Raw genomic sequence first — 13,965 nt, 5'->3', positions numbered from 1 at the left:
GCTTTTCCTGTGTACCTAGCCAGTGCAGTAGAGTTCCTTTACCTGTCCAGAGCAGCCACTGGTGCACTGTGGGATACCTCCCGGAGGCCATTAACTTCGATTTCCGTCCACACTAGCCCTAAATCGATTTTGTAATATTGATTTTAGGGTTACTCCTTTCGTTTAGCTGGAGTACAGAAATCGATTTTAAGACCCCTTAAAATCGATTTTAAGTGCCTTGTAGTGTGGATAGTTACAGCGTTTAAATCGATTTAACGCTGCAGTGTGGACCTGGTCTGGGAGAGGCATAGCGCTTATGTCAGTGTAGTTAAGGCGATGCAGAGCAGACATTACCTTATTTACATCCACTGTTAGTTGTCTTGTCAATCTCACAGCTCCATGCTGGAGCCCTGAAACTGACAAGAAAGCAAGATGGCTAGAGCTGGGCTTCCTGGGGTTCCCCACTCTCGTCTGTGAAGCTACTTAGAGGATTCCTCTCCCTATGTGGAGAAGCCCGGGGTCTGCCTGCTGGCTGGAAGCAAGGAGTGGAGAACCCTGGGGAGGAGGCAGTAGGGTTCCCAACACCCCCGTTGGTGGCAGGACTGGCGCTAGAGTTTTTCGTGCCCTAGGCTCATGGCCATTTCGCCGTGCCGCTCCCGCGGCTCCGGTGGAGCTGCCGCAGCCGTGCCTGCAGGAGGTCACCGGAGCTGCGCGGGATCAGTGGACCGTCCGCAGGTATGCCTGCGGCAGCTCCACAGACCAAAGGACCCTCTGCAGGCACGACTGTGGCAGGTCCACCGGAGCCGCCTGCCGCCCCCCCCCCCGCCCGGCAAGATGCTGGCCCCCTAAGCGATTGCCTAGTTCTCCTCAATGGAAGCACTGGCCTTGGTTGGTGGTGGTGGAAACCCCCTTGGACAGATGGAGGGGAGTGTAGAGGTCAGCCATCGCTGTAATTACATAACAACATATGTCACCGTCAGGCTGGAATGAAGACGTGACCTTAGACCAGTCTGCTCTCCCAAGGAAAGGCATAGCTCTTGCAGTAGTGCGTCCATTACACATGGGCATAGGCGCTGACTCTGTGGGTGCTCTGGGGCTTGAGCACTCTGGGTGGGGTGACCAGATGAGATGAAGAAAATATTGGGACACATGCAGGGGGGTAACTCCACCAGAGAGGTCCTTTGGGGCCATCTGCCTGTCCCAAGTCAGGATAAAAGAGGAGGGTTGGGCGTGGGGCTAGCAACTCCACCTCGTAAAAAATCAACCTGCTACAGAAATGCCAACAATAGAGACAACAGAGACTTTTACCCTGGAAAAAGAATGGTCTAACTCAAAGATGCATGATGCTGGGTGGTAAAAGCCGTGAGGAAGCCACTAAGCCGATTCAGCCAACTAACATCACCAGACAGGGAAGCGGAAAAGAGGCCATCCAAGAAACATCTGGCGACGCGACCTTCAGGCTGATAGCAAAAAAATGGGCTATACCTGGAACCAGCTAGAGCGAATGGCCCAGGATAGAGGACTCTGGAGATCTGTGATTGGCGGCCCATACCCCGATTGGGGTGACGGGCATGAGTGAGTGAGTGAGAGTGCAGGGGGGTCCACTGGCACCAGTCAATTGCTTATGGGGCCTGTGGAGGCCTGGGGCCCCATCAGCTGTTCAGCAGGGCTGTCGGGGGGCCAATCAGTTTTTTGCAGAGCTGGGAGTTGCTGTTGATAGCTGTTTCTTGCTCTGAGCTACTGTGCTGATGAGCGTGGCCAAAACAGCTCTTTCCCGCAGTGCTGTTTAGCTGTTTTTTGGCCACCAGCCAATCAGCGGTGTGGGACTCTCCTCCTGGGGCAGGGGCTGAGTGACTCCACCCCCACTGGTGCCGCCCCAACTCCTTTTCCTACCTGCTTCTTGTGGGCAGCAAGCTGCTTTCTGTGGCTCTGCAGTTGAGCAGCTCGCAGCCTCGCTTCAACTTCTCAGCCAACTTAAGGCAGTATTAGGTAAGTGTATTTCAAAGGGGGTCTTGGGGTGACAGTGGCTGGGGGTGACTGAAACCTCTTCCCAGCCCAAGGTGGCTGTGCTGAGAGCCGGCACCTCACTGCTGGAGGGGTTGCCGTCTGCATGGGGAGGCACCGGCTGCAGCCCAGCTCTCTGCATTTGGCAGGGGGCTCAGTCAAAGGCGTCTCTAAAAACATCCTGGGGACCCCTGCAACACAGAGAGACTGAGAGTATTAGCCCCCCACTGGGCAGCTGGACTGGGACGGGCATGGGGGGGGAAATGTCTCCTAGGCTGTTGCGGGGTGCAGTGCTCCCCTGCTTGCCCTCCCTGCCCAGGCAGAGATGCCTGCCTCTCGGAGACAGTGGCCATGTCCATGCAGTGCGCTTGGTCACCTTCCCCTGGTATCTGGGCGACTGCCTCCTATGGGGGTGAAGGGCCGGGGGAAGGAAAGGAAAAAGCAGCGGAGAAGGAGGAAGGGATGGAGGGGTGGGGAGAAAAGGAAACTCAAGCTATCAGGGGAAACCTTCCAAGCAGTGCAATTTCTGTCTTGGGGTGTAGGTGGAATAGTTCCTCAAGGGAAGAGCTAGTGTGTGATCCCTGGGGTACAGCCTGGGCTGGAGCTATCTCCTGTTTAGTCCATGTGCTCTGGAAAACACAAGTCCAAGCATCATATTGGGGGGAGGAGGGCATTGCTGAGTCCCAGAGTTGAGTAATTCTCTGGTGATGGTTATTGAATTGCTAATTGTCATTCATTTGCTGCACAAATGGCTGGTGATGGTTGTGTAACATCCACCCAGCCATTAGGTCAAGTGCCTTGTTGTTTCTGGGGAGTTGCCTTCTGGGCTACTCCCAAATTTGCAGCATATTTCATTAACACCATACAGTACAATCTCATAATTTCATACACTTTAATGATATACATATGTCCACAGAACAGTGAGTTTCAGCAAATCATAACCTTTCCCATGATACCTTACATGGCATACTTTATATGAAATATAAAGAATATATACAAATGATGAATATGAGGCTTACAGAGCACAGACCACCACTCCACCAAGGTATAGAGCAGTAGCTCTACAAACTTTTTTACTGGTGTCCTCTTTCACACAGCAAGCCTCTGAGTGCGACACCCTGCCCCCTTATAAATTAAAAACACTTTTTATATATTTAACACCATTATAAATGCTGGAGGCAAAGCAGGTTTTTGGGGTGGAGGTTGACAGCTCACAATCCCCCCCATGTAATAACTTTGCGACCCCCTGAGGGGTCCCGACCCCCAGTTTGAGAACCCCTGGTACAGAGTGTCAGCTAGAAACTCCAAGGCTTGAGACTTTTAAGAGGAGACTGGACAAAACATCCAGTAAGGATCAGCCCTGCATTGGCAGAGAGATGGACTGAGCCAGGATGATCACAGAGGGCTTTTGCCCCTGTAACTTTTATAATTCCACCTCACTCTCCTGGGAGTACAAATTCTGGTACTAAAGACCTGTTGCCTGGATCCCATATTACTTTGCACTGGGATTGGGAATTAATGCCCTGACATGCAACTCCTCCTATTGGGCCACTGTAGATCCTGCTGTTAGTACAGCTATTTGCAGGTGCCCTCGTGTTTAGCTGAACCCTTGAACTCAGTCCCTGAGCGTATCCTCACTAAACTGAAAGCTAAACTGACACTACTGTCCTGCTGTGCGGATCCCAGTGTGCTTGTACTGTGAATTCTTGGCATGCACACATGGCTATACTCATCTCATTGTGCTGCTAGTGCTACTTCCTTGTGTAATAATGACATTATGCCAAGATGAATCCTGAAAACAGTGCCCTGGTATGACGCTCACTGTGCTGTTTATGTGAATCCTGCATTTCTGTATGCTGTGTTGTTCTAGCCCCGTTGCTCCCAGGAAATCAGCGCAACAATGCGAGTGAGGTAATCTCTTTCATTGGAGCAACTTTTGTTGGTGTGAGAGAGAGAAAAGCTTTGGCGCTTTCACAGAGTTGTTCTTCCCGAAGAAGAGGCTGTGACAGCTCCAAAGCTTGTCTCACCCGCCAACAGAAGCTGGTCCAATAAAAGAGATCACCTCACACCCCTTGTGTCTCTAACGTGACCAGCCTCCCTCGCAAAGGGGCAGCGGTGCTTGGAGGAGGGAGTGGAGCGGGGCCCCGACGTCAGCACCTAGGCACACAGGAGTGGGCTCCGGCTGGTTGTCCGCCAGTTGGGTGGTGGCAATAGCAGCTTGTCACGCAGTCGGGGTGGGGGAGGGGCGTGACGCTAACTGCCCCAAACATGACGCGCACGGAATTCTCCGCGGGGAATCCTCCTTCCTCCCGCCCTGTGCTGGGAGCGGCGTGGAGGGAGCCAGGCCGCTGCCTGACCTTGCCCGCCAGCAAAAGCTGCTCTGGGGAAACTCATCTCCAGCCAAACACCTCCGAGCCGATGTTTAAATAAAACGCTGGGTTGTGATTGGCGGAGAGGCTGGAGGGTGGGCCCTGTACGGCGATTGGTGGCCTGAAAGAACGCTGCGTTGCTGGTTGGTGGCGGGATGTGACAGGGCTGTGTGGGGATTGGCGGGCTAGGGGGGCGCTTGGGGATTGGCGGTGGCGCTGGGTTTGAATGGTTGGCCGGGGCGGTTAGTGCCGTGCTGCCTGTTTGTGTCCGTGCGTCTGGCTCGTGCGATTCTCTAGGCTGCGCGGGGACTGGGCAGCGCTGGGTCCCAGCAGCAAGAAGCTGCCGATGGCTGCAGAGCTGCTGCGCAGGGGAGCCGCCGCTGCCTGCGAACTGAGCCCGGGGCGGCGGAGGCGGCGCTGGGCTGGCAGGGAGGAGGAGGAGGAGGAGGAGGAGGACCCCGCCGTGCTGACTCTCACCCACTTCTCCCGGCCGCCCTTCCTCTGCTTCGGCAGCCTCCGGCCCGGCGCCTCCTGCACCCGGCTCCTGGCCGTAGACAACCCCAACCCGGAGGAGGCTGATGTGGCTGTCGACCGCTTCCCGGCTCCCTCCACGGGCTTCAGCCTGGAGCGCCGGCGCTTCCTTGTCCAGGTAGGGCCGGGCTCGGGGAGCCCCTGAGCTGCTGCCCGCGCGGCTCCGCGCCCCCTACCACACCTCTGCGGGGCGCTCTTGGCAGCCCCGTGTCTGGAGGGGCTCCTGGGGGCGGTGCTGGAGGCAGGGCAGAGCCGCAGGCTCCGCCGCTGCCTTCTCTGGGCGAGGGGTCTCCCGGAGCAACAGGCTGCGGGCTACTCACCGTGTCCTGCCCCCCAAGTGGTTTCCCCAGGAATTGAAATGAGGGGCGGGGTGTTCAGATTTACAGGGTGTGTGTGTGTGTTGTCAGGGCTCATGAGGGGTGAGACGGTGAAGGTGGGCTGTATGGCACCATAGTAAAAACTGAAAAATGTTTCATGACCATTTTATTAGATTTAACTCATGTTTTAAAATCATCACACAAATTAAAGTTGGCTATGTGAGCCTTATATGAAACACTACCTCTACATTCTTCTTGGGTTCTTATAGTTTTGCACAATCTGTTAATGAACTTCTTGAATGCAATGCATTCATCTTTGGTGGCTTCTCGTGTGTTTGGTACTTCCATTCTTTCAACTGATATGCTCAATAGTTCATTCACATGGTCAGGCAGAAGGCGACGTCTTTCACAACACAAAATTCTATTCAATGATGAAAAGGCTCAACTGTAGCTGTTATGACTGGGAGTAGCAAAAGATGAATTCCTACTTCTTTCATCCCAGGAAACAAAACACAAAGATCGGGTCGAGCCAGTAGTGATGATAAAAAAGAAATTGAAGTCTAATTCATTCATTCATTCATTCATTGTGTGATATTCCACTCTGTGTTCAAATTCTCTATTCTGTCCTGATCACATGGCAGCCCCATTGCTGGTAGTGCCTCTCTTCACTCAACTATTGGTGTTTTATAGGCCAGGCATCTGTAAAACCTACGTAGAGATTGAGTAGAATCTAGAAGTCGCTGTTGTAGTTTTTTAAGAATCAGGTCTGTGTACTTTTTCAGTTGTCTTAACAAACACTTCTTGTCATCACTTAAGGATTCAATATAAATGCCTTCATTAGTCAACTTCTGGACTGAAGTCATTGCTTCTTTCAGTACTTTTTCAATGGATAGCTCTCTGAGCCAAATGTAGCTTCTATTGCTGGACAAAGATCTGCTACAGTTGTAGCAGATGCCTGGACCTGTTGCCTCAACAATAGACTTACGAGAGAGAGAATGGCAATAGTCTTCTCTGAATGTAGTAGCAAAAGTAATCCACCAGCCTCACTACTTAGATCCATCCCATCTTGGTAGATACTTTCCAAAGCCAGTAATAATGGCTGGAGTAATTTTAAGATAACAGTCAAGGATTGCTCATGAGAAAGCCAGTAGGTTTTCCCAGATCGGACTAAATTTGAACTTCAGTTCCAGTATATATTCTATAGTTTCCAAGATATTCTGTCTTTTTGGACTCTTGCTGAAAAAAGAATATAATGAAGACCTGAAATTTATAGCTTTTAATATGTCTTTTGAAGATTCTGCAGCTCATACTAGTGCTAGTTGAAGTAGATGGTCTCTGCAGTGTGTATAATAGAGATTAGGGTTACACTTTGAGCAAAGTTTGTACTCCACCATGTCTTCTAGAGAAGTTTGCAGCGTCATCAGATGCAGAAACAGCCATCTATTTGGGGTCCAGTTGACTAGCATTTAACTCTTCTAAAATGTGAGTTGTCACAGATGCAGCCAATGTGTCTTCTATAACTTGAACATCTAGAAATCCATCTACTGGCCTACCGCAACAGGAAGATAATGTACACAATGAGTTAATACTTGATGCCCATTTGCATCGGTGCCTTCATCAGCCATGAATGCAAATTTTTTGAATGTGGTGAGTTCTTCACTTTTTCAACTGTTGAGTCTTTTACTGTTGCACCACGTGCTTCTAGCCAGTCAGTTGAGTTTCTTGCAGAAAGATAGTGAGCATTTGCTGGTCTTGTTCAGAACCAGTGTTCAACTTCAGGATGAACAAGTGACAATTCACATAACATTGGCCTCCAGTTTGTAGTGTGTGGCATCTCTTGCTTAAATAGGAAGTAGGATGCCACAGCCATGTTTGTTCGCATGAACTGTGTTGTGTCTCCAGCATTCTTAACAGGCTCATTAAGTACTTCTAAAGTTGGCTTTGAAAGTTGGCTTAGAAGGCTTTCTGCATTTTGATGCACTCTAGAGGCCTGGTGTTTTGCAGCCTTTTCACATAATTTGTCAGCATTGGCTTTGCTGATCAGTTTGACAAACAAAGCTCCTCCACTTTTACCAATTATAGCATTGGGAAGCTTTCCTTCTTTGTTGGCTACTGGTGCACCTCTTGCAAAAAAGCTATCTTCTGTAACTTCAATAAATGGGAGCACTGTGACCTACAAACATTGGGAACCGCCTTTAGGTTTTAGAGACACTGTTTCTTCAGTAGGTAGTTGTATTTGTGCTTTGAGCTGGTTGGATGTAGACATATCACTTGAACCTTCAGATGACATGTTGATATATTTTTGGTTCTTGATGTGTTCTTCATCTTTGTTAGTTTTTTGAGGCCTTTAAGTGGAAAACTTGTTGTATTTTTTTTCTTTTCATTTTCACTTTTACCTGCAACATATAAAAGAGATATGAATAAAGTAAATGTTTTGTTAGGATAATGCAAGTTACACCAAGACACACAACAGGTCTAGATTTCTAAAACAAACTTTTTTAAAGAATTTAATTTAAATTGACTTTTGAAAAGTAAGTCATCATGGGATAAGAGGGAAGTCCTCTCATGGATCAGTAACTGGTTAAAAGATGGGAAACAAAGGGTAGAAATAAATTCCAGTGTCAGAATGGAGAGAGATAAATAGTGGTATCCCTGAGGGGTTGGTACTGGGACCGTTACTGTTCAACATATTCATAAATGATGTGGAAAAATGGGTAAACAGTGAGGTGGCAAAATTTGCAGCTGATACAAAACTGTTGAAGATAGTTAAGTCCCAGGCAGACTGCAAAGAGTTACAAAGGGATCTCAGAAATCTGGGTGACTGGACAACAAAATGGCAGATGAAATTCAATGTTGATAAATGCAAAGTGATGCACACTGGAAAACAATCAACTATATATACTAAATGATGGAGTCTGAATTAGCTGATAACACTCAAGAAAGAGATTTTTGAGTCATTGTGGATAGTTCTCTGAAAACGACCACTCAATGTGCAACGGCAATCAAAAAAGCAAACCAAATGTTGGGAATCATTTTCTGTCTTCTTATCTATCCCTTTCTTAATATCATATTTTCTCTATATAAATCCATGGTATATGCACACCTTGAATACAGTGTGCAGATCTGGTCACCCCATCCCAAAAAAGATAATTGGAATTGGAAAAGGTACAGAGATGGGCAACTAAAATGATTAAGGGTATGAAACAGGAGGAGAGATTAAAATGACTGGGAATTTTCAGCTTAGAAAAGAGACAACTAAGGGGGTATATGATAGAGGTCTATAAAATCATGACTGGTGTGAAGAAAGTGAATAAGGAAATGTTGTTTAATCCTTCATATCACACAAGAACTAGCTGTCACCCATTGAAATTAATAGGCAGCTGGTTTTAAAAAAAACAAAAGGAAGTACTTCTTCACACAACATGAAGTCAACCTGTGGAACTCTTTGCCAGGGGACGCTGTGAAGACCAAAATCATAACAGGATTAAGAAAAGAACTAGATCAATTCCTGGAGAATAGGCCCATCAGTGGCTATTAGCCAGGATAGGGAAGGATGCAACACCATGCTCTGAATGTTCCTAGCATGTTTGCCAGAAGCTGAGAATGGGCAACAGAGGATGGATCACTTGATGACTACCTGTTCTGTTCATTCCGTCTGAAGACCTGGCCTTGACCACTGTCGGAAGACAGGACACTGGGCTATATGGCCCATTGGTCTGACCCAGTATGACCATTCTTATGTAAAAATTCAAGTGATTTGTAAACCATCCTCAGGCGAAATCTATCACTTGGGCAACACAACTCTGTTTGCTGGATACCTTGGTAGATTAGGTGTGAATGTAAATACAATCTGGTCCTGAAGCCTTTCCCCTCAGCCTATCACTAGCTGTCAGGGAGAGCTCATTTAGACTTAATTTCAGATGATGATTTGTAAGCAATTAGGTCAGCCAACATCGCCAAAATGAATGCACTGACATTGTCATAAAAAAAAATAGACTAGCTTCCTTATACAGCTATGTTCATACTTTTCAAATCTATTAAACTTTTTCAGATACACGTATTTTAACATACACTTTAAAAGCATATACAGCATATGTTAATGTTTCAATTTCAATTCAAATTTCCAAACAGTCGCTAAATTGGCATGTAACAAGTTCACAAAACTGGGGATGTGTAGGGAAATTACTGCTGCCCCCTCCCTGGGGCGCCAAACTTGTGTGCTGTCAAAGCCACTGCCTTACTAGGGCCCCTCCCCATCCACTAGCATATGTGTGGGCACCTGTTGAACAGCCAAACCTCGCTCGGTGGATTCCGCGAACATCTCTTGGTTACGTGCCCTGCGCCGGCGTGATGGGGTTGGAGCTGCCTGTAATAATTTATGAACCTTGACTGAGTTAATCTGCTATCAACTTTGCCAGGGAAGGGGGAGGATACTTCCTCTCCCCCAATATGCTGAGGAGCAATGCGTTCATTTCCATGCCCTGGCTCAGGCCCTGTCAGGGGGAGGAGTATCAAAAGCTTCAGAATGGTTTAAAGACACACTGGCTCTAGAAGAGGACAGATAGTTAAGGGGGAGAAACTGACCAATCAACTCTGCAGGGGGTAGGTGTGTCTCCAGGAAGCTTAGCCTATGTCTTTCAGAATGGTCAGGCTTTAGGTAAGATAGACATGTGTTGCCTTTTGTGTGTTTGAAAAACTTATGCTTTGCTAGTCCTACTCTTAAGATAAAACATTCTAGAGTAGGTCTCCCATATACCAGGACAGCATCCTGGCTATGGGCATTTTGAGGTGGGTCTTTCTCAATCTCCTGTATGTGTTCTTTGCTGTTCTTACTCTTAATATAAAACATCATACAATTGCATCATAAGGCTGTTTTGGTCACTGCTAGACACAAGCTCCCAATGGGAAGAACCACAGATGGGGTTGTGAGGTTGTCTGATATGACCTAGTAAGGAATCCTATTTATTTGTCAAAAAACATTTCCTGAATCTTTGATGTTATCTGTATTGTTAAAGACATACTTTCTGACATTTAGTTTGAAATAAATGACCAAAAATAATTGAAACTGGTGTGGTTATTTTGACAAATATAATATGCAGAATTTTAAAATATTGTGTTTTGGAATTTTAAATTTTTTGGTGCAGCATTCTCCCAGGAGTATCTTAGGCCATGTCTACATCTAAAATTTTGCAGCGCTGGTTGTTACAGCTGTATTAGTACAGCTGTATAGGGCCAGCGCTGCAGAGTGGCCACACTTACAGCAACCAGCGCTGCAAGTGGTGTTAGATGTGGCCACACTGCAGCGCTGTTGGGCGGCTTCAAGGGGGGTTCCGGGAACGCGAGAGCAAACCGGGAAAAGAGACCAGCTTCGCCGCGGTTTGCTCTCGCGTTCCCGGAGCCACCCAGCGAACCGCAGGGAAGGAGACCTGCTTGCTCGGGGTTCCGGGAACGAGAGAGCAAACCGGGAAAGGAGACCAGCTTCGCCGCGGTTTGCTCTCGCGTTCCCGGAGCCACCCAGCAAACCACAGGGAAGGAGACCTGCTTGCTCGGGGTTCCGGGAACGAGAGAGCAAACCGGAAAAGGAGACCAGCTTGATTACCAGAGGCTTCCTCCTTCCACGGAGGTTAAGAAAAGCGCTGGTAAGTGTCTACATTGGATTACCAGCGCTGGATCACCAGCGCTGGATCCTCTACACCCGAGACAAAACGGGAGTACGGCCAGCGCTGCAAACACGGAGTTGCAGCGCTGGTGGTGCCCTGCAGATGTGTACACCTTCAAAGTTGCAGCGCTGTAACTCCCTCACCAGCGCTGCAACTTTCTGATGTAGACAAGCCCTTAGTAACAGCAGGTAGCAAATTTTGACAAGCGCCTTCTCCTGACAGCAATATTTATCTATACTCAGTATAGGGAGCAGAATCTTCTGAGAAAGTGACAGCTGCCACAGTTTACTACCAGTAGTGCAAGTAAATGTGTTAAATGAGTTAATTGTGTATGGAACCTCTTTAGCATAAAAAAATGTATGGCCAGATTTGTGTTGTTTTTTTTTTTTTTTGGCTACAAGGACCAGCAAGGTGTGAGATTTTCAGGCATTACATAATGCCAGTCTTTGGTTTTCACACTGCTGTCTTGTTTCTCTCCATCATCATCTGCCTGTTTTGCTGCTATATTGATTCAAATATCAGAGCGAAAGTACAGAAATGATAATGATAGAAACTGGCATTTTTCACCCTACTGGTGTTAGTGTCAGCAGAGCAGCAAAATGTACAGTTGGGTAGCTCACCTAGTGTTTGGCAAGAATCTTCCCTGAGTTCAAACGAATTAATTTTAATCCCCTGCACCATCCCAAAGTTGAGCTACTGGCACGGGAGAAGGATACTATCTTCATTATTTTTCAATAACTTTATTGGTCTATCTGCTCTAATCAACACATAACTTTGAACTTGGGTATTTGAGCTAAATGAGAACAAAATTACTTAGAAAATCTAAGTATGCTTATTTAAAAATTTGCTTGCATTCTGATAGTTATTTAGGATATTTAACAATATTACTCTTGCATGTCTGTAATTCACCTTCTTGCTTACAGTGCTCTCATATAGCCCTTTTCACAAGCATTAAAATAGATGTATTACAAAATATGAATGAAGTACTGATCTTTTTAATAGCTAATAATGTTACACCTGCTAAAATTATTTCTTTGCGATGCTGGTTCTGGCGGGACCCAACTGAGAGTGCCAATTCAGGACAAATTGCTTAAAGCAGGGCAGTTAAAGCCCAAGGCTGGGGTTTTTCCATCTCTAAAGTAACTCAAACCAGCCAGCCAGAGAGGACTTTGGTTTTACCCCACTGGCTAACAACAAGTCACACAAGCAATTCCATTAGATACTCCAGTTTCCCAGTATCACCACCAGTGCCACGCATTATGGGGACAAGTGGTTATGAAAACCAATACCCCAGTAAAAGAAGAAAGTTTCTCTTGATACCAAAGGCCCAAGCCCCAGACCCAGGTCAATATACACATCAGATCTTACCCACAAATCACGCTCTTGCCAATCCTTTAGAATCTAAAAACTAAAGGTTTATTCATAAAAGGAAAAAGATATAGATGAGAGCAAGAATTGGTTAAATGGCATCAATTACATACAGTAATGGCAAAATTCTTGGTTCACACTTGTAGCAGTGATAGAATAAACTTCAGGTTCAAATCAAGTCTGGAGTAGTACTGTTGCCGACACAGAAGTGCCAGAGGCAAGCAACAGCGGTGGGGTCCGTCTCCTGGTGTGCCGCGCCAATAAACACACTAGGGTGGGGAAGCAAACAGCCAAGTTTATTTGAGCTCAAATAAGGTGCAAGGGAGAAATAACAATCTCAAATCCTGCACCCCTAAAACAACAGTTTCTTCCTTTTATATCCCAGTTGTTTACTACAAAACTTTCTTGCTGACTAGCTGATTTCTCACTCCCCCCTCCTTTCCCATCCAGCTGCAGTATCTTTTCTCATTCAATCTTTTGTCTTCCCCCTTCCTCCCCCCTCTCCGCTGCTGAGACATGTATACAGTATCTTAAAACGGCCTTGAGCGTGCTTTAGCCTAGCTTTAATGTATTACAGCAGAGAACTGGCTGTTACAACCGAAAACTAACTGCTAACACTACATTTTTGCAGCTATTAGTACATTAGGTTTCACTAGGTTACACAAAGTGCTTAACATGGAGGAAGATTGGTTCATTGAGGCCTACAACAGGAGGGCTTCATTGACACTTGTGGTCTACCACCTTTCCGAGTTACCTAGGGTTATGCCAGAGTGACACCAACACATCTGTAGCTGGGATGGGTCATCAGTCCTTTGTTTAGAGCTTCAGTTTGTAGCAAAGTCCCTCCAGAGGTAAGAAGAGGATTGATGATGAGATGGAGATGAGACATTAGCCTTTTATAGTCTTTTCCAGGTGTAATAACACCTCTTTGTTCTTACTGTGGAAAATTACAGCAAAATGGAGTCTGGAGTCACATGGGCAAGTTCCTGCATGCTTTGCTGAGTTACAAGGCATATCTGCCTTCTCTCAATGGGTCAGTTGTGTAACTGATGGTCCTTAATGGGCCATCAAGCAGGCTAGGCAGAGCTGACACCAACTTGTCTGGGGTGACACACTAGACACATAGCATAAGTTTGAAATACTAACAGTATAGAGCCAATATTCATAACTTCAACTACAAAAATGATACACACACATAGCATAATCATAACCAGCAAACAATAACCTTGTCTTAGATACCTTATTTCACCCCCGTTATACAAGTTTTGGTGCCACTACAGGATCTTGGTTGCAACAATGATCTATATGGTCCCAATTCAAGTCAATAACGTGACAGCAGATTTTCCTGTCTGGGGATTGGTATTGTTTTGAGCAGGGGGTTGGACTAGATGACCTCCTGAGGTCCCTTCCAACCCTGATATTCTATGATTCTAGGAAAATCACATCCCTTTCTTCCTATATCCATTCTATCTCCTGACCTCAATATTGTATATTTGTACTTTCTCACCTGTCCTCCATTGTAACAACTAAATTCATCTAATAAGTCAACATTTTTAAAGTTGAGTGCATAAATTTAGAGACACCAATCCATATTTATGCACTCAGTGGCTGAAAATGTAAGCCATACTAAATAGCATTTATATAGCACTTTACTTAAAAGCATTCACAGACACTAACACTTTTGTTCACTGCTTCTTTTTTAAATGATCAATTCTCTTAAAAATATTTTCATGTCCT

General features: G+C 46.4%; 1 protein-coding gene across 1 annotated transcript in view; it reads left to right on the top strand.

Annotated features, from left to right (window-relative positions):
- Positions 1-4,812: 4,812 nt before the first annotated feature.
- The window catches only part of ASPM (abnormal spindle microtubule assembly), a 66,989-nt gene continuing 57,836 nt past the window's right edge, over positions 4,813-13,965 (top strand). The window contains exon 1 of the mRNA XM_030573612.1: positions 4,813-5,001. The gene's annotated coding sequence lies outside the window, so the exon portion shown is untranslated. The remainder of the gene's footprint in view (positions 5,002-13,965) is intronic.

This window comes from Gopherus evgoodei, chromosome 8, assembly GCF_007399415.2.
Source record: "Gopherus evgoodei ecotype Sinaloan lineage chromosome 8, rGopEvg1_v1.p, whole genome shotgun sequence".
Lineage (NCBI taxonomy): Eukaryota > Metazoa > Chordata > Testudines > Testudinidae > Gopherus > Gopherus evgoodei.
This window is presented reverse-complemented; position numbering and strand designations above follow the sequence as displayed.